Source organism: Castor canadensis, chromosome X (assembly GCF_047511655.1).
Source record: "Castor canadensis chromosome X, mCasCan1.hap1v2, whole genome shotgun sequence".
NCBI classification, from domain to species: Eukaryota; Metazoa; Chordata; class Mammalia; order Rodentia; family Castoridae; genus Castor; species Castor canadensis.
In genome coordinates, this window is record NC_133405.1 from 49,865,116 (window position 1) to 49,891,709 (window position 26,594).

The 26,594-nt window shown below is 41.2% G+C and overlaps 1 long non-coding RNA gene across 1 annotated transcript; it reads left to right on the plus strand.

Annotated features, from left to right (window-relative positions):
* LOC141419905 (uncharacterized) lies at positions 1-26,594 on the plus strand. The gene is made up of 3 exons (XR_012444636.1): positions 1-163; positions 21,018-21,374; positions 22,799-26,594. It is a non-coding gene; the product is annotated as an uncharacterized lncRNA (long non-coding RNA).

A 26,594-nucleotide genomic window follows, 5' to 3' on the forward strand; every position in this document is an offset into this window, starting at 1 on the left:
ACGTCGCCCATGGGCGCATGGGAAATAAGTGGTGTGCTTCTCTATCATGGTCGACCTTAAGTAAGGTTTACCGGCAGGTGAAAGTCCAGCCACCGCTACTGCCGCTGCTCTCTGAAGCCGCAAAGCAAGGGCGGTCGGCCACAGGAGAGCGTACGAGGCAGAGGTTTGTGGCGCTTTTACCAGCGGAAGGCCTGATAAGTATGGCTACCAGTTGTGCTGAGAGGGGAACGAAAGTGAGAGGGGATCGGAAGTAGGGGGAAGTGACGAACCAACCTGGCGGCAAGAATTGGTAGCTTAACTGTAGGATTGGGGAGATGTTAACTATGTTGTGTGTTGACATTGAGATAGGTGAATCTTTTGCTTATTTATGGTTGGGACAGACATGATATGGGAGGGCGGCGAACTGATGAAAGGAGGAAAATCGGCCAAAACGTGTTGTCGGCCTAGCACCAACACACCGGAGTCTTATCTCTACGGGATGATTTTATGGCGTGATCTGGGCCCCCTAGTTTCAGATTCTTTTACTGGTGGGATGGTTGATCTGTTTTACAAATGCTGGGTGCTGTACCTGTTGTGTTCTGAGTACTGCGTTAGAGGCTCTGGGTGAGGTAAAGAATTAGGCTTTATTCTCATCCTATACAGCCAGCCAGTTGTTATCTGCATCTGAACACAGGCATTTACAATACAAGGAGTTAGAGATAAGTACCTTTTGTGTTACAAAAACCTACTGGGCACCACCGAACTGCCATGTTGTTGCGGGTCTGAGACAGCTTTTTATATGATTTAACATTTTGAAGATAAAATAAGGGCATAATTTCCTGAAGTTTTCCTCTAGGCACTTTTCCTCCCTGTTTAGGTAAGATGCAGTTACTTGGAGAACTAGGTAACACTCAGGCCCAAACTACTTTATTCCTGTTGAGAGTATTTGCGTTTACAATCCCCTAGACCCCTCTGGGACAATAGTACCTGACAGCAAGGTGTACTTGCACTTGCACCCTATAATCTCTTGGTAGGACAGTAATGCAGGACTCATGGGCTCTCTGGCCTGAGCATTTGAAATACTTCTGTGCTAGTTCTTTGGTTTTCCAGCAAACTCAGTTCACAGCAGGGAATCGTGCACCCACCAGAAACCCTAAGCAATCTTTTTAATGCTTTGAATCAAACCTGCTACTTTGCTAACAACACTATAGCAGGCAATCCAAGTGATTGATAGTCAAACTTCTTTGCGCATCACAATCAGCTGGAGACCTTCTTAAAACAGATTGCTGGGTTCCATCCACAGGGTTGTTTTTTCAGTTGGTTTGGAGTGGGTCCCAGAATTTACATTTCTAACAGTTTCCCAGAAGAGGCTAATACTACTGGCCTTGGGGCCACACTTGGAGAACTGCTGGTCTAAACAGCTGACTTAAGTAAAACTTAAAGTGTTACTGGAGCCCTCTACCACTCTGGTTTAGGTCCAAATGCTTGACCATATTAAGAAAAAAGAAAATTATGTATATGGGGAAAATGAATTTATTTGCAATTTTTTTTTTTTGTCAAAACTGTGGAGAGAAAAATCTTCAGTCTGTCTCTGCCTTGCCTATAAGCAGTGTTACAACTTAAGAGAAGAGATAAAACAAAAGCTAGGAAATATGCATCTGTAGATTTCACTGTGGGCTGAAGTATCATTACTGGGAAATAAGTCTTAATTCTGGTGCCAAACAGCAGGGCTCTTGGCCATTTTCACTCCTGGGGATTTCCTACAGGGATCCTAATTCCTAGGGCCAGTTACAAAAGGACATTTCCTGTAAGGGAGGTCAGATCTGATGGTCAGATCTGAATTAAATCATAGTAGATGTGAAATCAAATAGATCATGTTTACACACTGCCTAGAAAGCTTTTTTATATTTTTATTTGTATTTTATGTATATTGATAAATTATACGTTTTGGGGTTCAAAGTGATATTATGTACACAATGTAGAATGATTAAGTCAATCTATTAACATATCGATCTCATTGTATGGGAGGAAATACAATTAGTCTTAGCAACTTTGAAATATACAATATGCTATTATTAACTGTAGTCACTGTGATATGCAAGAGGTCTCAGGTAAACACTCCTTTTCTAAGTGAAATTTTGCCTGCTTTGACCAGCATCTCTCCATTCCCCTCATCCTCCAGCCTCTGGTAACCAACATTCTACTCTCTGTCACTCTCTCTCTCTCTCTTTTTTTTTTTTTTTGGCAGTACTGGGGTTTGAACTCAGGACTTTGTGTTTGCTAGGCAGGTGCTCACTTCTAGCCCTATTCTCTACTTCTATGAGTGTGTGATTGTTTGATATTTCACCTGTATATGAGAACATGCAGTGTTTGTCCTGTGCCTGGTTTATTACATTTCATCCAGGTTTCATTCATATTTTTGCAAATGATAAAATTGATGTTTTTTAAGGTTGAAGAGTATTCCATTGAGTATCTGTACCACATTTGTTTTGTCCAATGTGATGGACACTTTGGTTATTTAATTTGGCTATTGTGAGTACTGTTGCAATGAATTTGGGGATGCATATATTTCTTAAACATACTGATTTCAAATACTTTAGATATGGAAAAACTGGGGATGTAGTTAGGTAGTAGAGGGCTTACTTAGCATGTTTGAGGTCCTGGGTTCGAACTCCAGTGTTGCCAAAAAGATGGGATTGCTGGGTCATATGGTAATTGTTTAAATTTTTTGAGGAACTGCTATAAGGTTTTTCATAATGGCTGTACTAATTTACATTCACATCAACTATGTAAATGGGTGCCTTTTTCTCCACATCTTCTCCAACACTTACCTTTCTTTCTTTTTTTTTTTTGTGCTGTGTTTGAACTAAACTTGCTAGGCAGGCACTCTACCACTTGAACCACACCCCCAGCCCTTTTTGCTTTGCTTATTTTTCAAATAGGGTCTCACATTTATGCCCTGGCCAACCTGGACTATGATCTTCTTTTTATGCATGTCTGTGTAGCTGGGATGACAGGCACACTTCACCATTTTATTGGTTGAGATGCTGTCTCTCGAAACTTTTTTCTGGGCTGCCCTGTAACCATCCTCCCAATACCCTCCTCACAAATAGCTAAGATAACAGGCACAAGCCCCTGCACCTGGCCCTATTTTTTTTTCTTGTGGCGCTGAGAATCAAACCCAGAGCCTTGCACATATTACTCAGTGCTCTTCCACTGAGCCATACCCTCATACCTCATCTTTTTGGTAATAGCCATTCCAACATGGATCACTGAGGTTTCAATTTGCATTTCCCTAATGGTTAGTAATGCTAAGCATTTTTTCACATTTCTATTCATTTGTCTTCAAGAAATGTCCATTCAGGGCCTCTTCTCATTTTTAAATTGGGTTGTCTTCTTATTATTTATGTATTTTGATAGCAACCCCTTATTAGATGTGTGACTTGCACATATTTTCTCCTAATCTGTAGGTTGTCTGTTTACTCTGTTTTTTCCATATTGTGCAGAAGCATCTTAGTCTGATGTAATCCCATTTGTCTATTTATGTTTTGTTTTGTTTTGCTTTTGTTGCTTTTAGGGTCAAATTCAAATCTCCCCCTCCCCCACCGCCAAAAAAACCCAAGAAACCCTCTTGCCCTGGACCAGTGTCATATAGGATTTCTCCTACATTTTTGTCTAAGAGTGTTACAGTTTCAGGTCTTGTTTGTCTTTAATAAAATGTTGTTTTTGTTGTTGTATGTTTTGGATGGTGGAGCAAAGATGATCTTTCTGAACAAAACTGTTTTTCTTCATTTGTTTCTGAATGCCTTGAACCATAAGAATTAAAAAAACACAAAGTTGCTGTTTTCTTTTTAAATCCCCTGCCGAGTTATCATTTAAGTAGCTAGTTATTTATAGTGGAATTTATACCCCCACTTGTGTCATCAACAACAAAAAATGGGGCCTTCCTAATTTCTGGTAATAAATTATGTTTGAAGTTAAAAATAGACAATGACAATCTAGTTAACAGAGAAAGATTGGTATAAGGAGTTAGAATTGAGAAGGTATGGTAGATAGTTTTTCCCTACCCTTAATAAAATCCCTCTCTCTAGAGAAGTAAACATTTCATTTACTCTAGAGCACAGACAGAATCAGAAATGCTGTTGTGCTAGGGCTTAATTTGAAGCCACCTTTTAGAACTTGGCCCTGAACAGTCTCTTGGAGGGTTCAGTTATACCCACCCTTCAAACACTCCCATCAGCCTGAAAATGGCCAGAACGCATTTTCAGAAATGTCACCAATTATTCTAGACTCCTGGTCAAGACTGTCTCCCCAGTTTGACCCCAGGTAAATTACAAAACAAACAAGTGAAACCCCAAACCAAACACACAGAAACATATAACAAGAGAAAAAAAATCCAAACTGGCCTATTCTGAGTCTTTGTAGAGGATTGTAAGGTGGCCTGCGAATTAGGATCCCTACAGAAAATGCCATCCTGGGAGTCAAAATGCCCTGCCCTTAGAGCTCTAGTCCTAGCACCAAGAAAAGGACTTATCTCCCAGTTCGGTTACTTGGGCCCACAGCTAAGTCTACAGATGCATATTTCTTGGTTTTTGCTTCATCCTTTCTGTAAGAGACAGATTGAGAGGTTTCCCTCTCCCAGTTTTGGCCAAATTGTAAATCATTTTTTTCCCTTAATGTGGGCACGCATTTGGACCCAGAGGCACACTTTGTGGCTGAATGCTCCAGTAACAGGATGGCCAGTGCCTGGGATATTTAAAAAATAACAGATTTCTGAGATATCCAAAACAGTAAGCAGGGGACACATACACAACACATCTCTTGAAAATTAATCAAATTTCACACATGATTGGTTGTACTCTCCCTTTTGTTCCTGCACTGATTTCTCCCCTCTATGCTGTTCTCATCTCTACCTAATCCACACTAGTCCTATAATCAGTGTGGTTATGCAATATTTTGCATGAAATATTAGGAGATAAACCTACAATGATTGGGGCTCTGAAGTTCTATATCCTAAAAGATTTCTAAGTACTAATGATTTTGTGGTGCATGAATATTCAATATCTCAGGGATCCTGTGAGAAGACAGATGGATACCAAAGTGAATTTTGGACCACGTGTGTCATAACAACAAATACATGATTATTCCAGAACTCAAGTTCAGATGGGTTTGTTTCCAATCCAAGGTAATTGTTTAGGGTAATTCCTTACATAACTTTAAATATGTATGTCTAACTAGAAGTGTAATGAGGTTTCTGATCTATCACTTACCTACCACACTGAATTCAGAGCTTTATTTAGAATTTTTTTCTCACAGTGCTGGGGATGAACCCAGAGCCTTAAGCATGCTAAACAAGTGCTCTACCATTGAGTTGCATCCCTAGCCCAGGACTATTATTTTCTGAGGATAAAGAGAGAACTCTAAAGGAGGGTAGAAGGTAATTATTAAATATCACATTTTCCTTTGCAAAATAAGATTAGAAAAAATTTAAAAAGTCACTTGGAGGAGGAGATGGCAGTGGCAGAAATATGTTCTAGAATTCCTGATGAGCCAGATGTCCTGGGTATCCCATAGCAGAGACATAAGCATCCTGATGCTGGAAGCTGAGTTGCCTTAGGTCCTGTGACTGCTGGGGATTAGGGCAGCTCTTGCCACTATTATCAGAATAACCTTGTGCATTTGATAAGGTATTGAGAAAAAAACAGGATGAGATCTCATATAAATATATATTTTTTAACTGTAGGTCATTTTAATAGCTGCTGGTGGTCTAAGGAATTTGTAGAATTGTTTTGCAAAACTGCAGTGTAAAAGAACCAAATCCAAAGTCTATAAACTGGAGTTCAGGGCCTTGGCCAGAAATGTGTTCTCTAAGTTTAAGGTCCTTAGAGGAGCTGTCAGTGCCTTCTAGCCAAAGACCACCAGGACACTTGTCGTTGAACAGGTGGGGTTGATTACATGCGTAGAGGGAGATTGCACACCATGGGGAACTACAGTGCATCAAGAAGGTGTCAGAAAGAACTTAGAGGATTTGAATCTATGTCAGATGACTTGGGGAAGGATTTAAAGAAGTGAGGCTTTGCTCTGGATTAGATTGTGTTAGAAAGTAGAAATAATCTGTGGTTGGGTGTCTTAATGAATCTTATCTACAAGGTTAGTCAGTAAAGTAGCCATAGTCACTATTTTGGCCATGGTAGGAGAATGTTTGGTCATTTGGGTGATTTGGACAAAGTTTGTGTTTCGTCTCTTTGGACGTTATTCAGCAGTTTTGCTTTCTTTCTTTTCAGTATGGTCACATTCTTGCCTTGTATGATGTTGGTTGTCAATGAAATTATTTATGTTCATTGGAAGAACATGAAGATCTAGCTATGGGGGCCAGGCCAGCTCTCATATACCAGTGGTTGTATATCTCTTCAGAATGGTTAGTGTTGTGTCCAGCAGCCTATAGGAGATCAAACTCCTTCTCTGTCAGAAGCCATTGACAGAGAAGTGGTCAGATGTGCTGAACAGAAAAACTGGATGTGGATGAAAGCATCTGATTACCCTCTAACAGAGTTTAGGATCCTCATTTTTAAATATTAGTGTCTTGGGGTGGTTTTTCATTAAAAGAAATCAGATCAAAGTATACTTAAGAGAAGTATGTGGGAAGATTGTATTTTTTAAAGATAACCACAACACTACCTTTCATCCCGCACTCTTCTGTAATGTGACCTTGCCACTATTCCATTGAAGAGATCAAATGTGCCTTCTGCTTTGAATTTTGGCAGACTTCGTACTTACCAGTAGAATAGGGGACATTAAGACCAATCTCTGAGGCTAGGCAATAAGAGGCAATGCAGCTTCTGCCTTACTGCAGGGACATTAGTCTTTAGAGCCTCGAACTGCCATGTAAGAAGTCTGATTATTCTGAGGTTGCTAAGCTGTGAGGAAGCTTAAGCCCATGGTGAGGCCACCTGTAGGTTCTCTAATCAATGCTTTAGCTGAGGTACCAGCTATTTGCACACATAAATCAATAAATAGCCTGTCAATGAAAACGCCTCTAAATTCTTATAGTTCACACCTATCTACTCTTCCCAACTGAGACCCCAGACATAATGGAACAGAAAAATGAGCCATCCGTGTTGTGCCATGTCTCTATTCTTGAACCACAGAATCTGAAAGCAAAACAAACATTTTACCCTACTAAGTTTTAGATAGTTTTTTATAAAGTAATAGTAACCCATACAGTGGTGGGCAGTTTGGTTAATAAAGGGAAGGGAGTAAAAGGGGCAAGGAAGGCAAGTGGTCGATAGACGGCAAATAGACTATTAGACAAAGCATTTACCTATCCTGATGAGGGGCTCTTGGGAGTCCAGACACTACCTAGTAGAGAGAAGTAGACAGTCAAGGAAAACGTGGAAAGAGAAGTTATCCAGTATACTAACTGAACCATCTGTAGATAATTGTACCTCATTTTAAAATAAGATCTTGAAGTATTTAATTATTTCTTTAACTGAACATTTTGATTAAAACTAACAGCCAGGAAAGGTGACTAAATTTCAAATGCTTGCACAATTATTATTTCCAATGACATATATGGAACATGCATTCCTTTAATCTGGTAAAATTCTATTCACATTTTTTGGCTCTTTGAGACAGTGTCTCCCTATGTAATCCAGGTTACATAGGCCTATATAGCTTCTAACTCAAGATCCTCCTGCTTCAGTCTCCTGAGTGCTGAAATTACAGACGTGCTGCCATGCCCATATCATATTTTATATTTCATACACATCAGTAGCTTTTGTGGGTAACTCATTCTATCTGTAAGTAAAACCGGATGTTCTAGTACTATCACTGGAATTGTTTAGTCAGTGAACACTCAAAATTATTGATTATAAATGTTGAATACAGCCACCAACTGACCTCATGGTTATAGGCTAAAGTATAAACTGTCTCTTGTTTCATTAATTATAAAAATTCATGTAAGTTTCTGCTATGAAGATTTACATCTGTTGTCTTCTAAGAGTTTAATATTTTTATCTCATATTAATATATGTGTCCTACTTTGAGGTAATTTTGGTTTATGGCATGAAATAGGAATCCAACTTCCTTTTCCATGTGGATACCAGAATCTAGTATTCACAGCTTACTGGCTTTTCAAGACTGAGCAGGGAAGAGGTGTATAGGAATAAGGAAAGTTAAAAGGCCACAAGAATCAGTGCTCTTACTGTGATTCAATTATTTTCTTGAACAAATGGTACTGAGATTATTTCAAGCTTTTGGGTAATTTCCAGAGTATTAAAAAAAAGTTGATTTTAACACTTTTTGCCAATATTGTCATTGGTGGAGTCTTTTTGTGGGTACTGGGGATTGAACCCCAGGTCTTGTGCAGCTATGTAAGCACTCTTACACTGAGCTACATCTCTGGCACTTGCCATCACTGTTTTTTATCTTGTGTTTTTGGTTTTGTTTTTTATTTTGTGTATTTGGTTTTATGTTTTTGATACAGGGTCTTGCTATGTAACCCAGACTGGCCTCAAACTCATGATCCTCCCATCTTAGCCTCCTGAATGCTGGGATTATAAGTGTGTACCACTATGCCCAGCTCATTGCTGTTTTTGAGAAGCACATTTGGGGATGTTATTACTCTGTCATTCTGAAAGTCCCTATGCATAGATTTTTATTCTATTTAGTGTGCAATAGGTCTCTAAAGTAATAATCTTGCCCTGTTGTGGGTATTTGGGTCAGAGCTTCTTAGCAATAGGCAGGATTTGGACTAACAAAAAAAAAATGCTTGAAGTGGCCTCCCCCTGTGTCTTCACAATCCTTAGAAGACTGTCTTGGAGCTGAGGTTGGACTGTGTTCATGAGTAGGCCAGTGAGTGAGTATGCAGGCACCAGTGAGACCATGTTATTTTTGCCCCTACCAAACTATTTGTATGTCATTAGACATCTGAAAACATCTGGATATATTGCTGAGCCAAGTTTCTTCCCAGTGATGGGCCACCAACCCCCTATCCTATTGACTGAGTTCCCTAGCAATTTATTGGACTTGGACTCCTTTATAAAGAATTTAGGAAAGACCAGTGTTAGGGGAAATGGATAGGTTAGGGAAGGCTTCCTGCAGAAGGCATGAGTTTTGACTTGGTCTTACAAGAATGAGTAAAAGTTGATTAGTTGAAGAAAGCTGGTTATCTACATGGAGAAGACGGAAACTAGATCCCTGTCTTTCACCCTTTATAAAAATCAATTCTAATTGTAAGACCTAAAACTTTGAAACTACTAGAGGAAAACAGGAAAAACACTTAAAGATTTAGGCATAGGCAACAGCTTTCTAAATGGAACTCCAGTAGTTCAGGAAATAAGAACAAGTATCGGCACATGGGACTGCATCAAAATAAAAAGCTTCTGCACCACAAAGGAAATTGTTACCTTCCAGAACTTACGTGCCCTCAGAGTTCTCAAAGCAAATTAAGTGAAGTGATGATTGATAGTCACCAGGTGGCGACATTGCAGAGAGATTCAAGCAGCAGAGGAAAAGACCAGCTCTATTCCAGCAAAGAGGCCATATTTATGTCTAAATCATTATTTTCTGTCCTGTCTATGAAAGTTCAGGTTATGATTTCTTTCCCTTTTTTCTGCTGGATTTTGAGCACTGCCATTCCTGCCCAAGGCTGCTTTGGGAGCCATTTGGTGCTCTACCTGCTCCATCCTAACCAGGCAGAAAAGAAAAGCGATGCTCAGAATATTTCCAGTTCTTCAGATGTTAGAATTCTAATTTCCACACCACTGTAGTCTGTTTCTTCTGCTCTGATTCCATGGGGATGGATTTAAAGGGATGAGGAAAGAAGCAAGACATTTTTTGAGACATCATGTGCTATAAGCAGACATTTTATATAATCATTTCACTTGATTGCTATAAAACATTGAGAAATTAGTTTTGTCATTTGTTTTATCCATCACTAGCAATATTTATCATAGACGTTAGTATTGTTTCAGCTATACTACTTCATCCAACACTACTGGATTATTTTCAGACTACTCCCAAACAATATTTCATTGCATTATTTCACTTAAAAATACTTTCTTAAGTAGTTCTAAAAGATAAGGACTTTTTAACACAATGGTAATATCATGACACTAAAACACCCATAATGATTCCTTAACATCCTCATATATCTTGCCAGTGTTCAAATTTACCTGGTTGTCTCATTTTAAAAATCAAAATTATGACAAGGTTTATAGATTGCATTCATTTCATGTGTGAGCTGCAAGCCATTTTAGGTAAAGAGAATCAGATCACCTGTTCACTATCCAAATAGAATTCTCTAGTTAATCAAACCTGGTACCAGATGTTGGGGTTAGATTAGGAAGACATAGTCCTTGTCCCCAAGGATCTCACCCATGTGCTTCTATAATGGTCTGTGAGTATATCTATCACAGGACTTATCACATGTTATTAGTGTGTGTTTATGTATCTGTCTTCCTATATGGTAAATTCATTAAAAGGGAGGGACCATTTCATGGTCAATATTGAATTTCTTAACATAGCTACTGGTACCTAGTAGGGAACCAACTAGTTTTGTCTCATTGGACAGTGGGAGTCAGTGAAGATTTTACAGCAGGTCAGTGACATAAGATTTTCACTGGAGGTAAGTAAAGGTTGCTGGTTGATTTGGAGGCATGGTAGACTGGAGGCAGGGAGAAGACTATCACAGAGTCCATTCTAGAGAGAATGAGGGTCAGAACTAGGGCAATGGCAGTGAGCATGAAAAGATAGCATTGAGAGTTACTAAGGGTGTAAATTGGCATGATTTGGCAATTTTTTAGATAATAAAGAGTCTCAGGCTTTGGGTGATAATGGTATAATCAGCAGATTTGGAGCAAAGAAAACAAGTTTGAGATGGGAAAGATGAGTTCAGTTTCTGCCATGCTGAGGTTGAGGTGATGTGATCTCTCAGGATGGGGGAGGGAAACCAAAACTCAGGAGACAGGTCAGGAGTGAATATCTAGGAATCCTGAACACAAACATGGGGCTTAAAAGTTAATACCATCGCTCAGGGACAGGACATGCAGTTAAACAGGATATAGTCGAAGGATAGAACTCTGGAGAACCCTTACACTTACAGCAGAATTAAAGAGTGAAAACAACACAGAATAAGGGGGGGGAAGGGTGAGGGAGTGCAGTGGAGTGGGGTTACAATACATGTACAGGCAAAAATTCCACTGGCCAATGAACAGACACCTAAACAATGAAAAATAAGAATGAAACACAGGTCACGGTAAGTAAGAGGACACCAACAGGAGGGAGAGGGTAAAAGAAGGAAGTAAAAAAGGTGAATATGGGTGATGTACTTTCTATACAGGAATGAATATAGAATTTTTAAACCTGTTGAACTCACCATAAGAGGACTAAGGTAGAAAGAAGGAAAATAGGGGATGAACCAATTCGTGTTATAATACGTGGAAACGTCATGATGAAACTCCCTGTATATCTATCTTAAACAAAAATGGAAATCAGGAAGGCAAAACAGGTCCTGTCTGAGGGGTTGGTGCCAGTGAGAGGGGGAAGATATAACAGTGTAGGAGAGCGAATATGGTGGAAATATTATGTACACATATATGTAAATGGAAAAGTGAAACCTGTTCAAAGTATTCCGGAAATGGGGGGGGAGATAAAGGAGAATGATGGAGGGGGTGAATTCACCTATTATATAGTGTAAGAATTTTTGTAAATGTCACAATGTGTTCCCAAAAACAACAATAAAAGAGTGAGAAAGAGAAAAGGAGTATCCAGGGAAGTTGTAAGAAAAGTAGGAGGCAGTGGTATCATTGCTGCCAAAGGAGAAGAATTCAGGAGGGAGAGACTGGGAATGGGTGACACTTTAGTGACAGGGAGGTGATAGACTAGGTCAGTGTGGCTGGGGTGTTGGGTGTTGTAGGGGAGTGGTAGGAGGTGAGCCCAGAAGCCAGTTAGGTCCTTATCCAAAAAGGCCTTGATTATCAAGCTAAGGAGTTATGGTTTTCACTTTGTCCATAAGGATGAGTCCTTGAGAGGTTTCAAATAGGAGTGACCTGTTCAGATTGGGATGTTGTGAAAGGTCAGGCTGGGGCAGCATGGGGAATTCTGTGGTGAAATGGAACTGGAGACAGGGCTTATTGAAATGACATGTCACTTGGGCTGTGAAAGAAGATATAGTTTTTCAAGATCTTCAGTAGATAAAATTGGTAGGCCCTGAAAACCATAGCTACCACTCATTAAATTATGTATCAGTCACTATTCTAAGTATATTCGTGAATTATCTTCCTAAATCCTCACAACCATCTTATGAGATGGGTAAGTATCATTAATGTCATTTTTTTGCGTGATGAAACATTTGCATAGAGATACAGACATACTCTGAACAGAACTAGTAAGTGGCAGAGCCTACATTCTAATTCCAGGGGTTTGGTTCTAACCCACTCTCTTAAAGTCTGTATTGTTCTGCCTTGATTAGATGTGGGAAGTGAGGGGGTTGTCAGTTAGGATTAGGTTCAGCAGTAACTTACAAGGCAGCTAAAATAACAGTGGGTTAAACAGGATAAAGATTCATTTCTCTTTCCTGAGGGATTTGCTGTCTCATCTCCACATGTTTCAAGCATCAAAATGCCAGGTAGAGGAAGAGAACAGGTATCAAGGGGGAGATAGTAGTCTCTGATATAAGAGAGATTCCAGGATTCTGGAATGGCATGGAAGAAGCTATTGTCACCAATTGAAGTAGAGAATATAAGGAATGTATTAGACTTTTATTGTTTGTTTATTTTGATGTATGCCTCTCTTAGCCATGCAGTTCTAGAAGGGTCTTCCAATCATAGTACCCTGTCTCCCTGGCCATGGTTAATTTGATTGGTGAGATGTGGCCATATGATCTAGGTTAGGACAATCAGAATCATTCTCTTTCACTGTTTTTCTTACTAACTTAATTGGGGGAAAATATTGTGTCCCACTTTTGTGTGTCACAACTGGGAGAAATATGGTCAGAAACTTGCGGTGGCCTTTTTGCAGCCACAGGGAGAAAACTTGTTTTTTAAAAATGCGATTTTCAGAATAAGCAGTTGAGACATTCCTAACAGCATTCAAGTCTCTGGTCTTCTTGTCCTTGAGGCTTACCCATATAAGACTTCCAATAGATTCCCTCTTTTTCCCAATTTTAAGTTGTATTTCTGTTACTTACAATCAATAAAGTCCTAATTAAAGCTGTGTTCTAAAAGGTAATTCTGGAATCAATGTAGACATGTTTAGGATCTGAATGTGTATATGTGATGAATCATAGTGAACAGTAACCAGAAGCAGAGAGAGAAAAGTATGAGACTTTCAGTAGTCTACCTGAAAACAATGACAATCTGAACAAAAGGAATGTCAGGGACTGCTCTAGGCTCTGGCCAGGCTTGCCATGCCCAGTCTCTTCTAGACTTTTAACTGGCTGCCTGTATCCACAGGCTGGCCATCTTTACATGGTTGTAGGGCAACTGGTTGCTATTCATTGTGAACATATGTTCCTCTTTGTCCTTGGGCATGGTTAGTAGCTGCTTAAAAATTCTTATGATTATAAAAAAGGGTACTGCTTGGAGAGGTGGAGAACCAGTGGGAGGAGTAAGGGGGAAAGGTGAGGGTGATGGGAGTGAGTTTGATCAAGGGGCATTTTATATAGCATAATGAAACCCACTAAAACTGTTGGAAAAGAGGGGAAAGGGTTAAACAGTATCAGAGGGGGTGAATTTGATCAAGTATATTATGTCATGATGTAAATATCACAATGAAACCCCATTGTACAATTCCTGCTAAGAAATTTCCTCTTTCTTTTTCTTGATGTACCATATTGATTCATTAACACTCTACTCATAGCTGATAACATAATTCATGGTGGAATAAAATGTATCTAATGCATGTATTTTCTCCAAAAGGCACACTACTGCCTTCTGGCACTTAGGAATGCTAGAAAACACTTTAATACTACGGTTAGGGGCCATTGAAACAGTGAAATCAATAACAGAAGGCACAAAATGTGGCATTAAATAGGCCAGGAAAAGGACACTTACAGCATAAGAACTGAAACAAGAAAGGCAGTGTGTCCCCTTACTCACCCTTAGTTGGAAACATTGAGTGCCTGGTAACTCAGTTTTTTCTGCCACTTTGTACAGGTCCATGAATGACCGTGAAAGTGCTGCAGGTACGGATTGTGTGATTACAGATATGTTGGTGGCCATCATGGAGCCAATCTTCATTCATTGCCTTTCTTCTTCAGTATAGGTCACATTTTCCTGTTTCCTGTGTATATCCATTCATTTTGACTTGTCTCCTGGACATTGTAGAGGTTATGTTCTAGAGCATCTGGATACCATTATATCCCTATAGAGAGTATTGATTTTTTTGTATTTGTTTTAGCAAGCAGTAACTGGACTGAACTTAAGCTCCATACTTAGTCTCTCTTGTGGTAGGTAGCAACTGAACTCTATCCAGCTCTTTTAGCCGTTTTTAGATTGTTTGGAGATGCCCCCACTGATATTTAATTCAGAGGTTGACCAGATTTAGGCAGTTTATACTCAGAATTTAGGGCTCTACTTATTAGGCTCTCTCCATTCCAGGATTTTGCCCCACACTTTCCAACTACTGTGGAAACCCTGAATTCAATTCTCTAGTCTTCAAGACAGTAAGGTTCAATTTTAGCCACCCATTAGGGCACTGACTGGGGCCTACCCTGTGTCTAAAAGCCTTAAAATGGGAATCTCATCTAGTTCTGATTCTTTAAGTGTTGGTTCTCTCAGTTTCTGCTGCTTTGGGGTTGTTTGTTAATACTTTCAGGTAGTTGTTTTTAATATTTTGTCCAAAGTAGTTAGTTGTTTTATCTGAAGGTAGACTTGATAGGAGCTACTTGGTCATTAAATGTAATCCGTCACTACTGGTTTACTGTTCAGTGGTGCAGTAAAGGTTTGTATGCAAGATCTGGATGTTTGGCTCAGTCTCTCTGAGACCCAGCCTCTCTGCTTAATAAATCTGTGCTCTTTCAATAAAAAAAAACAGATCTGGATGTTTGATCAAAATGATGTGACTTGAAGATGACAGTTTTTATTATCATGATAAAGGTGATGACATTTTCCAATGACATGTTTTTGGAGGTATAAGAAACTTGATAATCATCCATTTAGGGGTCTCCATGAACTGAAATAACCTCACCCTACACAGGTAGAATCCCATTGCCACCATCTTGAGTGACCCTCCCCATGAGGGGCTTCATTGATCAAATATCCTGTTCTAATATTCTGGATTGTTTCTGATTTTAAAAAAAAGCATTATTTGAGCCAGGCACTGTGGCTCACACCTGCAATCCTAGCTACTCAAGAGGCAGAGATCAAGAGGGTTGTGGTTTTAGGCCAACCCAGGCAAAAAGTTCACAAGATCCCATCTCAACTAATAAAAAAGCAGGGTGCAGTGGTGCATGCCTTTCATCCCAGCTATAAGGAAGGCATAAATAGGAGGATCATAGTCCAGCCCACCCTTCCTTCCTGGGCATAAATGTAAGATCCTATTAAAAAAATACCTAAAAGAAAAAGGACTTGGGGATATGGATCATGTGGTGGAACACCTCCTTACAGAGCTCAAGGCCCTGAGTTCAAACCCCAGTACTGCAACAAAAGCAGTATTTGAGTTCATTTTAGTAAACTAATTTCTATAAATGACCAAGATCCTTACCCAGTCCTCTGCCAGACATGTTATCTAGAATAGAAAAGAGGTGATAAATTGTTAAGCTTCTTAACAGATTGAGTGGTCCGGAATTAGTGACATAGTATATGCAGGTGAGGAGAGAGTTAAAGAGGACTCCCAAATTTCTGTTTTGAGCGTATGGATGGATGGTAAATACAGGATAGAAAAGACGAGAAAGAGAACAAGTTTAAGGGAGGAGATAAACTCATCTTTGGCTGTATTTGAAGTATTCGTGAGGCATCTAGACAGATTACTTCAGAATCTGGAGGACTGGAAAGAAGTCTGGGATAGAGATACACATTGAGGAATGACCAATACATAAGTGCAAAAAGATAATAGTCAGGTGTACAAATGCAAAAGGCAATGCTTAAGACTAGAGGAAGCAAAGTTAGGTCACCTCAGCTTATACAATTTTTGGACTTATGTCCAGGACACATGTCCTTCATTTCCAGAGGAGGGCACTGTAAATCTTGATACCTGGCAAAAGGTGGGAGAAAAGCTCCAAGGCTGCTACATGGCTGAGGGGCTGATGGTATGTCATTGCTTTTGGTTTGTGGAGCCAGATTCGGGACTGTTTAGATCCAACTCCTATACATAAACTGATGTTCTCCACCTCTGTGTCAGAACCTGGGGGAGCAGGGAGCTTTTCCAAAGCGACTCATCCCAGTAATTATGAGACCTTAACCATTAAAAAGGGAACCATGACAGTACTGTCCACTCCGCCGCCCCCTGAGACAATGCCTGCATTTAAACATCACAAGGTAGAGGACTCGGATGCTGACCCCAACTCCATTTCAGAGGGAGGTGAATATGAAGATGCCTTGGCTCACCATCTGAATGAGACCCTCCAGTTAGGGGATCTTCTGTGATCCTGGGGGTCTGGAAAGACTGGCAGCCCCTTACAAAAAGCCTTGTTACAGGCACAAATATGCGGGAAGGATTTGCCAGGTTTCTGTGCCTACCCAGTGTTTGAGAGACTTGATCCCAACAACCCACAGGTGCCTGTCAGATACCATGAACAGATATCATTTAAGACCTTAAAAGAACTTAAACAGGCATGCACCATGTATGGTCCCACAGCCCCTTTTAGTGTTCAGATGTTACAAAGTGTGGTAGGAGATATGGCTTTGCCACCTGAGGACTGGATAGGGATAGCCAAGGCTTGTTTGAGCCTGAGGGATTATTTATCGTGGAAAATTAGCTACACTTAGTTATGTGTTGAACAAGTGGCCCAAAATGCAGCCCACAGTGTTCAAATAACTTCAGACATGCTGTTTGGGTAAGGGTCCATTTGAGGGCATAGACAACTACACTATCCTGTTCAGGCCTATCAACAAATTACGATTGCCGCCATGTGCGGCTTAGTAGGCAACTAAGGGAGAAAAGTCTCAAGAAATCAGAAAGATCCTCCAGGGTCCTGATGAGACCGTCCAGGACTCAAGTGATCTGACTTGTGCAAACCACTGGGAGAACAGTGGCAGATTTGGAAACAGGATTAATGCTGGTCTGACAATTAGTCTTTGAAAATGTCAACAAATATTGCAGGGAGGCATTGCGCCCACACAGGAAAAAGACCTCAATCCAGGAGATGATCAGAATTTGCGCTGATACAGTGGCTCACCATATTCAAGAGGCAGCTCTTGCTGCTGCCCTAAAAGAGGTTATCCATCTCTCCAAAAAGGGGTGCAAAGGTGCCTGCTTTTCCTGCAGGCAGCTGGGATACTTTGCCAAGGAATGTCACAAGGGAAAAAGACCCCCATCTGGTGGGACCGGAATAGTGTCATCCTTCCCTGGCTCCAGGGCCCTACCCCCTGGGGTCTTCTCGCGGTGCTATAGAGGGAGGCACTGGGCAAATGAGTGTCGTTTCCAGACTGATGTTGAGGGCCTCACCCTACAGGAGAGGGAAACTTCCGTTGGGGCCAGCCCCGGCCCCAACAAACAGTAGGGGTAATCTTGGTTCACAAGACTCCAGGTTTACCACCATTGAGGACCTCTTTTGGGCCACCCCAGAAGGCACAGGACTGGACCTCAGTCCCTCTGCCTGATATATCTTAACCCCTGAAATGGGTATCCAGGCCATCCCTACAGGTATTCATGGCCCGCTTCTTAAAGACACTGTGGGATTGATATTAGACGCAGTATGACTCTCCAGGGTTTGCAAATTCACCCAGGTATAATTGACCAAGATTATTCAGGAGAAATTAAGATATTGGCTCAAGCCCCTCAAACATTTGTTGCAATAGCCCCAACTGATAAAATAGCTCAATTGGTCCTTTTTCCTAATATAAAGAAAGGCAAAGTGTTAACACCTACCCCTCGAGGAGATAAAGGGTTTGGACATTCAGATCATGCTTATTGGGTCCAACGGGTTACTGCTGAGAGACCAGAAATGACCTTATTCCTAAATGGCAAAAGATTCCTGGATCTGCTAGACACTGGCACAGACATCTTGGTGACTACTTCTTGCCACTGGCCTCTGTGTGGCCCTGCACACAGGCTGTGGCAGAGCTGCAGGGGGCAGGGTGGGGTCAGCCAGGGCCCCCCTACAGAATGCTGCCACAATTAAGTGGCAGGATGAAGAGGGACACTCGGTTTTTTGCACCAGATGTCTTAAAAGACCTCCCAGTAAACCTATGGGGAAGAGATGTTTTACAAGGGATGGGAGCCGTACTCTGAAGCCCCAATAGTGTGGTCTCCCACATGATTCTCCAACAGGTCTTTGATCCCCGAAGGGGACTGGGAAAGACCCAATAGGGAAGGTTATCCCCTGTTGATAATGAAGGACACTCCGAGTGCATCGAATTGGGTTACTCCTCTAATCAATCTTTTCAGGAGGGTCAAACAAAAATGATTGCCCCCAGAGAGGACAGCCACTCGGATTACATGGCTGACTAATGAGCCTGTCTGGGTGGACCAGTGGCCCCTGACAGGAGAAAAATTGGCTGCAGCCCAGGTGTTGGTTGAGAAACAGCTACAAACAGGACATATTGAGGTCACTCACAGCCCTTGGAATACCCCCATATTTGTAATTAAAAAGAAATCTGGCAAATGGCATTACAAGACCTGAGAGCAGTCAATAAGGTGATGCAGCCCATGGGTGCCCTCCAGCCGGGGCTCCCTTCTACAGCCATTCCCTTACAAAATCATTTGTATATTATAGACCTTAAAGACTGCTTTTTTTACTTTCCCACTCCATCCAGAGATAGGGAAAACTTCGCTTTCTCTTTGCCCTCTACAAATCACCAGGTCCCGTACAAAAGATACCATTGGAAAGTCTTGCCACAAGGGATAGCCAGTAGTCCTGCTATGTGCCAAGAATTTGTTGCTGCAGCCCTCGAAGCCCCCTAAAAGACATTTTCAAAAGCTTATATCATTCCTTATATGGACGATATTCTGGTCAGTCACCAGAGTGAAATAATTTTACATAAGATATTGGCACAGTTGCTACATACCCTGCCTGCCTGTTATTGCTTCAGAAAAGATACAATGACAGTCTCCATTTTCTTACCTCAGCCACCTCATAGAAGGGCATACTATCTGCCCTCAAAGGATGGAAATTCATAAAGACACTTTAAAAACCTTAAATGATTTTCAAAAACTTTTGGGGGACATCAATTGGCAACAGCCTGCTCTAAAGTTGACCACCTCAGAACTTTCTCCTCTCTTTAACATACTTAAAGGAGATAGCAATCCCTCATCTCCCAGACAACTAACCCTAGAGGGATGACAGACCCTACAAAGGGTAGAAAAGGCCATTCAACAAGTGCAACTAAACCAATGGGATCCACACCAATCATTACAACTGTTAGTATTATCTTCTCCCGGCATCCCTACTGGGGCCCTTTGGCAACAACAGGGAATATTAGAATAGATTCATCTTGGGCACTCCCCACCAAGGGTGATCGCTCCCTATCATGAGTTGGTGGTCAGGATAGTTGGACAGGGACGTCTGGGTGTGTACAGCTTGTGGGACAGGAACCAGGCTCCATTACAATCCCATTTTCTAAGGAGCAACAAAATTGGCTTTGGCAGTTTTCAGAAACATGGCAAAATGCGCTGGCTAACTTCCTTGTGCAGTTAAATGAACATTTTCCCACTTCCAAGGTCCTACATTTTGTATCAACCCATTCCTTTGTGTTTCCACATTGGATACAGGAGGACCCTATCCCTGGTGTTCTTACTCTGTTCACAGATGCATCAGGGAAAGGGATGGCAGCTTATTATTCTACAAAGGACCATAAGGTTAAACAAACATTTTTTTGTTTGTAGCATGCTGAGCTACAGGCCGTCATCATGGCCTGCCATGATTTTCCCACTGAGTCTATTACTGTTTATACTTATGTGCCTATGTTGCAGGAGTACTGTGTGCCATTGAAACTGTGTAAATCGGCCATACCAATAATTAGGAACTATTCCATCTGTTTTGCCAGTTGCAGACTATTTACAGGTTTGCCAACCCCCTACTTTGTGGGACACCTAGCTCTCACTCTGGTCTACTTGGTCCTCTTGCTGAGGGCAACCAAAATGCGGATGAGTTGGCTTCTCCTTGCTTTTTGGGACATGTTAACCCCTGTACTCCTGGTTCTACTGTCACACAGGCTGTTCAGAGCCATGTGCTCTGTCATCAAAACTCAAATGCCTTTCACAAACAGTTCCATCTTACCAGAGAACAGGCCCAACAAATTGTTAAAACCTGCCAAACCTGTGCACAACACCTCCCTCCTTCCACTAGAGGTGATCAATCCTCATGGCCTCCAGCCAAGAAGCATTTGGTTGATGGATATAACTCATATACCATCCTTTGGGGGCCTTAGCTTTGTACAGATCACCATTGATACTTATTCCAGTTTCATATATGCCTCTGCCTGCAGCAGTGAGGCCACCAAGCATGTAATCGCCCACTGCCTGGCTACTTTTGCTATTATGGGTAAACATAATCAGATCAAAACAGACAATGGGCTCGGGTACACATTGGCTGCTTTTCATGTGTTTTGCCAGTCATATGAGATATTCCATTCTACTGGCATTCTGTATAATCCAAGCCATTGTGGAACGAGCCCGCCACACCTTAAAATTACAATTAGAAAAACAAAAAGGGGGAGATACTCTCCCTCTTGCCACCATTCTCAATAAAGCCCTTTACACCCTAAATTTTTTAAATTGTACAGATCAGGGAATTACCCCAGCAGAAAAGCACTGGGCTGAGTCCAACAAAGCGACCTTACCCCAGGTTTTTTGGAAAGATGTGTTACAGGGTATATGGGTGGGCCCTAGCCTGGTGCTAATGTGGGTCTGAGGGCATGCTTGTGTTTTCTCCAAAGGTGCTGGCCAGCCAGTGTGGGTGCCATCTTGCTTCATGAAGCCTTAAAGACCCACTCATACCCTGGATGAAGAGGCTGAGCCTGACGGACCCCAGCCCAGGGAGGCTGTTGAGGCTGGATGGCCAGGAGGGAGGAGGACACCTGTTGAGGCTGCACCTGCTGATAATGCAGACCCTGCCACCACCTTGGGGGAGGACCAGGAACCACCTGTCCCGAGGGGCCTAGACTGCAGGCCTACCCAGTTGGGAACAAATCAAGTGCCTGACATGGATGGCAGGTGACATGATCAGTGGTGCAGGGCTGACAGACAACTCCATGGCCTTTTTCCTGGCCATGTTAGCAATCATCACCCTACAGGTAAGTGGCTCAATGGCCCAGATCCAACAACATTGAACATTTATACCTCATCCACCAGTGCTTCACGCAGTAACATGGAAAGGACCAAATGTACTGGTTTACACCAATGATTCAGAGTTGGTGGGAGGCCACTCTAATGGGCACATGACTCCCACCTTCAGTTCCTGTAATTCCACAGGGCAATCCACTTCAGTGCCATCATGCTTAAGCTCACTACAACGGTGCCTTCCTACAGTGCCTACTTGGAGGAGCACCCTTTTGTGCAACGGCACCCATTATATACATGAAAAATTAGAATTCCTGGGCTTCAATGCCACTGAACAGTACAATGCCACACACCGGCCTCACTTTTCCAGGTGTCGTGCCAAACAGATCCAACATCATCCTGGCAAGGAGGCCCCATGGGAGCAATGCCTGTTCCCTCATAGTACATCCTTTAACCTCAGTGTAGCCACTGTTGTCTATTGGCCCAGAAATGCTAGCCAAGAAACCAATGTGACTGGATACTGGACCACCCCTATGGTAGGCCCCAATGGAGGGAACATCCAAACAGATATATGGAAACTGACTGCTTCACGGAGTTACTCAACTTGACTAGTTGGTCTTTGGACAAACTTGGAGGTGGTGGGGCAGAGAAAAAAGGCCTCTAAGCCTGTGTACAACATCCTTTTGCTGTAGTCATGAGGGATCTAAACATTACAAAAAATGGCTCCATATACAAGACAAATTGCCTAACTTGTAATCTAACAGCCTGTACCAGTACCTACAACAAGGGCAAAATGATCTTAATGGTAAGACATATACCACATCTTCTGGTACCCAGTAATTTTACAGGTCCTTGGTACCATGACAAAGGTCTACAGGTTATAAAGGAAGTAAAAAGCCTGTTGGTAAGAGAAAAGAGGGTTGTAGGCCACTATGGCCACAGCATCCATAGCTTTGTCTCAAAGCATACAAAATGCTCACTATGTTAACACACTCACCCAGAATGTCACCTATGCCCTTCAACAACAAGTGTCTATAGATGAAAAAATTGATGTTCGCCTAAACACCCTGGAGACGGCTCTCCTCGCTAGAACTACAAACCATAAAATTCAGACAGGACCTCCTATGTCATGCGGGCTTCCAGCACATCTGTATCCCTGCTGCTCCCTGCAATGAGTTGGAGTATCCCTGGCAGAGCGTTAAAGCTCATGTGATGGGGGCCTGGGAAAACAGCAATGATACTTTAAATTTACAACACCTCAGGCAACGGATATTGACAATGCAGAGAGCATATGATTGGATCATCTCTCCTGCCGAAATGGCAAAAATTGTATTGGATGAGCTACAAGGTTTTAATCCATTTAATGTCCTTAAACATTCCTTCTTGTACCTCATAGGAATAGGAGTCTTGCTACTAATCTGCTTTTGTACCTTTTCAGTTGGATGCCGAGCAGTCCAGAGATAGTTCCTTGAATTAAGCACCAGTCTACACCGGGAACATTTAAGAAATAAAGAGGGAGGAGATGTGGGAGACCAGTAACTGAATGGACCAAGAAGAAACCTTTATATAAGCATGACTATGTCAAGGACCTTTGAGCTGTGAAGGCATGGCCTTGTGTGGGAAACACACAAGGACAGTCAGAGTAGAAAAGCAACTTACCATAGCGTCCTTGTTCCTGCTGCCTATTTGACTTGGCCCATGAGAACCTAACTTGACTTCCACATATGTGCTGTATAAACAAATGTGCTTGGATGCAGAGGGGCCGGTGTCTCTCATCAGGAGCATCAGACCCACCCAATCCCAGCTTTTCTCTATTGTCTGTCTTTGTGTCTTTCTTCTAATCCCCAGTCACTCCTAGTCAGATCAGCAAACTTGCTCACACTGGCAATGAGAAAATGGTTCACTTTGGGAGATGGAGACACAGGCAGGGAAATAAAGAGTAAACCAGGAAAGGTGGTATACACCTGTCAGGAGGAGAGTTTCAAGAAGTTAGTGGTTGATTGGGTCTAATTCAGAAAAAAAAATTACTGAAAAGCATCTCTTAGATCTAACAACTAAAAGGTCTATCTTTACAGTTTGCAGTTTCGATGTAGTGGCAGGGAGTCGACCACATTGCAGTAGTTTAAGGAGTGCGTGGGGGTGATAGACTGTAACATGTAGCCCCCGTCAGTCATTTTTCCCAGTAACTCTTCTGCCGTGTAATCTCCTACTCTTGAATCTGGTGGACCCTGTAAATAATTTTAACTGAAAAAATGCAAAGAAGTGATGCTGCTTGATTTACAAGGGTAGGTTGTAAAAAGGCTTGCAACTTTTGCCTTGGCTTTTTGCAGTCCTCAACAACCATGTAAGAAATCTGACTACTTTACTAACGAGAACAAGTGGAGGAGTCCTGACGTGACATGGAAAGAGAGCCAGCTAAGCCCAGATTTGCATATATCCTTACCAAGTTTCCAGGCTTATTAAGGAAGCCATCTTGGACCCTCCTGACCAACCTAGCCAACCAGCTGTATACCACTAAATAACCCTAGTAGCTGCCACAAGAAGCAGAAGAATTACACAGTGAGTCTTGGCCACACAATCATGGGCATAATAAAATTACTGTTTGAAGCACCAATTTTGGGAATGATTTATTCCACAACCTGGAACATTCAGTACTGAAGTAGTGAGACTGTAAGTGCATGTTATACTTCCAATAGGCTTGTAAAGGGAATGTTCTGATGGCAGCCAGAGGGGGACATGAAACTGAGGGATAATTTTTGTAAAGGTGGAGACTTGGGAATGTGCATGTGTTGATGGGGAAGAACTAGGAAAAAGAAAATTCAAGGTGCAGAAGAGGGAGGAGATAGCTGATGCATGAAGTTTCTGATAAGGGAAAAAATGACATCCAAACTTGTAGAGACTGATCTTGGAAACTAGAGTGGTGGGACATTCAGCCTCAAAAGTAGGACATGTCTGCTCTCCTCTGGATCTTTAAAATGGCAAGCTTTCTCACATACTAGAGTCCAGAGAATATATGAAATTTAGCTGGAAACTAGTGGATCACTCAAGAATGGTTGACTGAGAGTCTGTCTGGATTACTAACTTAGAAAGTGACTGCAACCCACATCCTTGGACTAGAATCAAGTAAACTTCTGCTAAAGTCATACATGTATCCACAGAGTGAACTGGTCTGGCTGGGATCAGTTACCTCTCAAAATAATAGAGGGTTTAGTTCAGTTGTCTCTGGGATAATTTCCTAAAACTTATTTCCAAGAGAAAGAGCTATTGATCTTATGATGGTATCTTTACAACAGGGAGTGAATTTTGGATTAATAACCCCTCAGAAGGTTTGGGTTTGTAGTGGATGGCTGCTAGCACCATAAAGTCACTTTGACTTCACCTCTAACAGCTACAGACTCCCACATTCTGGTAAGGAAAAGCTACATCAAGGAAAAGTGGAATCACAACCATACACAAAATTAGACTGGTATAATGAATCTCCATATACCCATTATCCAGCTTCAACAGTTAACAATTTCTGCTGGTCATTTAAAACAGCACATATGCACATGTATATGTATATGTGTATGTAGCTGATACTAATTATTCACAGATTTAATATTTGCACATTCACCTACTTGATAAAAATTTATCTGTAAATCCCACAATCTGTACTTGCAGCACTTTCATGATCATTCATGGACATGTACAAAGTGGCAGGCACTCAATGTTTCCAACTGAGGGAGGGCAAGGAGACACAGTGCCTTTCTTGTTTCATCTCTGTCCTTTTTGTGGTCTATTTAATGCCATATTTTGTGCCATTTGTTACTAATTTCACTGTTTTAATGGCCTCTAACCATAGTATTAAAGTGTTTTCTAGCATTCCTAAGTGCCAGAAGGCTATAGTGTGCCTTTTGGAGAAAATACATGCATTACGTAAATTTTATTCCAACATGAATTATAATGTTATCAGCTGTGAGTAGAGTGTTAATGAATCAATATGGTACATCAAGGAAAGGGAAGAGGAAATTTGCCAATCTTATATGTGAGGCTGATCTGGAAAGTGCTAAAATAACTCTTTAGTGTGTGATGAGACTATGGCAAGGCAGCTAAATTTGTAGTTTCGTGAGAGGATGACTGATTTCAAAAAGCATACTGGACAGCATTGTTACCATGATGAAAATCAAAGAAATCTACGGTTACGTTACCCAAGATCAGGAAATTGTTAAGACCTTCTTTCCTAGTGTTTTGTTATAAAGAAATATTGCACATAATTTGTCATTTTAAGAAAGATATATGCAATAAGATGTTTTTAAACAAAAGAACACACAGCAAGTTTATGTACTGATCATTTTAAGGGAATGACATCAGAGGCTCACAGAAACCTACCCTATATTTCCACTAAGAGCACTGACTTACTATTTGCCAATTTATTGCTCAAGGCAACTTAGAGAGCATAACAACCACAAATAATGAGAATCACTGTATATAGCAAGACATAGGTGTGTTTTGGAGACTAGAATGCAAATTGTAGGTAGCCTAACATTTTATTTGTAAATATTTCAATGTCTGTTTAATACAGTAGTTCTCAAAGTGTGGTCTGATGACCCTTGGAGACACTTGGAACCCTTTCAAGGTTTCTGAAAACTCTTTTTAAAAACTATGTATGTGATGGAGAAATAGCAGCCTCTTCAACAAAAACTGCTGGGAAAACTGGTTAGCAGTCTGCAAAAAACTGAAACTAAATCCATGTATATCACCCTATACCAAGATTAACTCAAAATGGATCAAGGATCTTAATATCAGACCCCAAACTCTTAAGTTGATACAAGAAAGAGTAGGAAATACTCTGGAGTTAGTAGGTATAGGTAAGAACTTTCTCAATGAAACCCCAGCAGCACAGCAACTAAGAGATAGCATAGATAAATGGGACCTCATAAAACTAAAAAGCTTCTGTTCATCAAAAGAAATGGTCTCTAAACTGAAGAGAACACCCACAGAGTGGGAGAAAATATTTGCCAATTATACATCAGACAAAGGACTGATAACCAGAATATACAGGGAACTTAAAAAACTAAATTCTCCCAAAACTAATGAACCAATAAAGAAATGGGCATGTGAACTAAACAGAACTTTCTCAAAAGAAGAAATTCAAATGGCCAGAAAACACATGAAAAAATGCTCACCATCTCTAGCAATAAAGGAAATGCAAATTAAAACCACACTAAGATTCCACCTCACCCCTGTTAGAATAG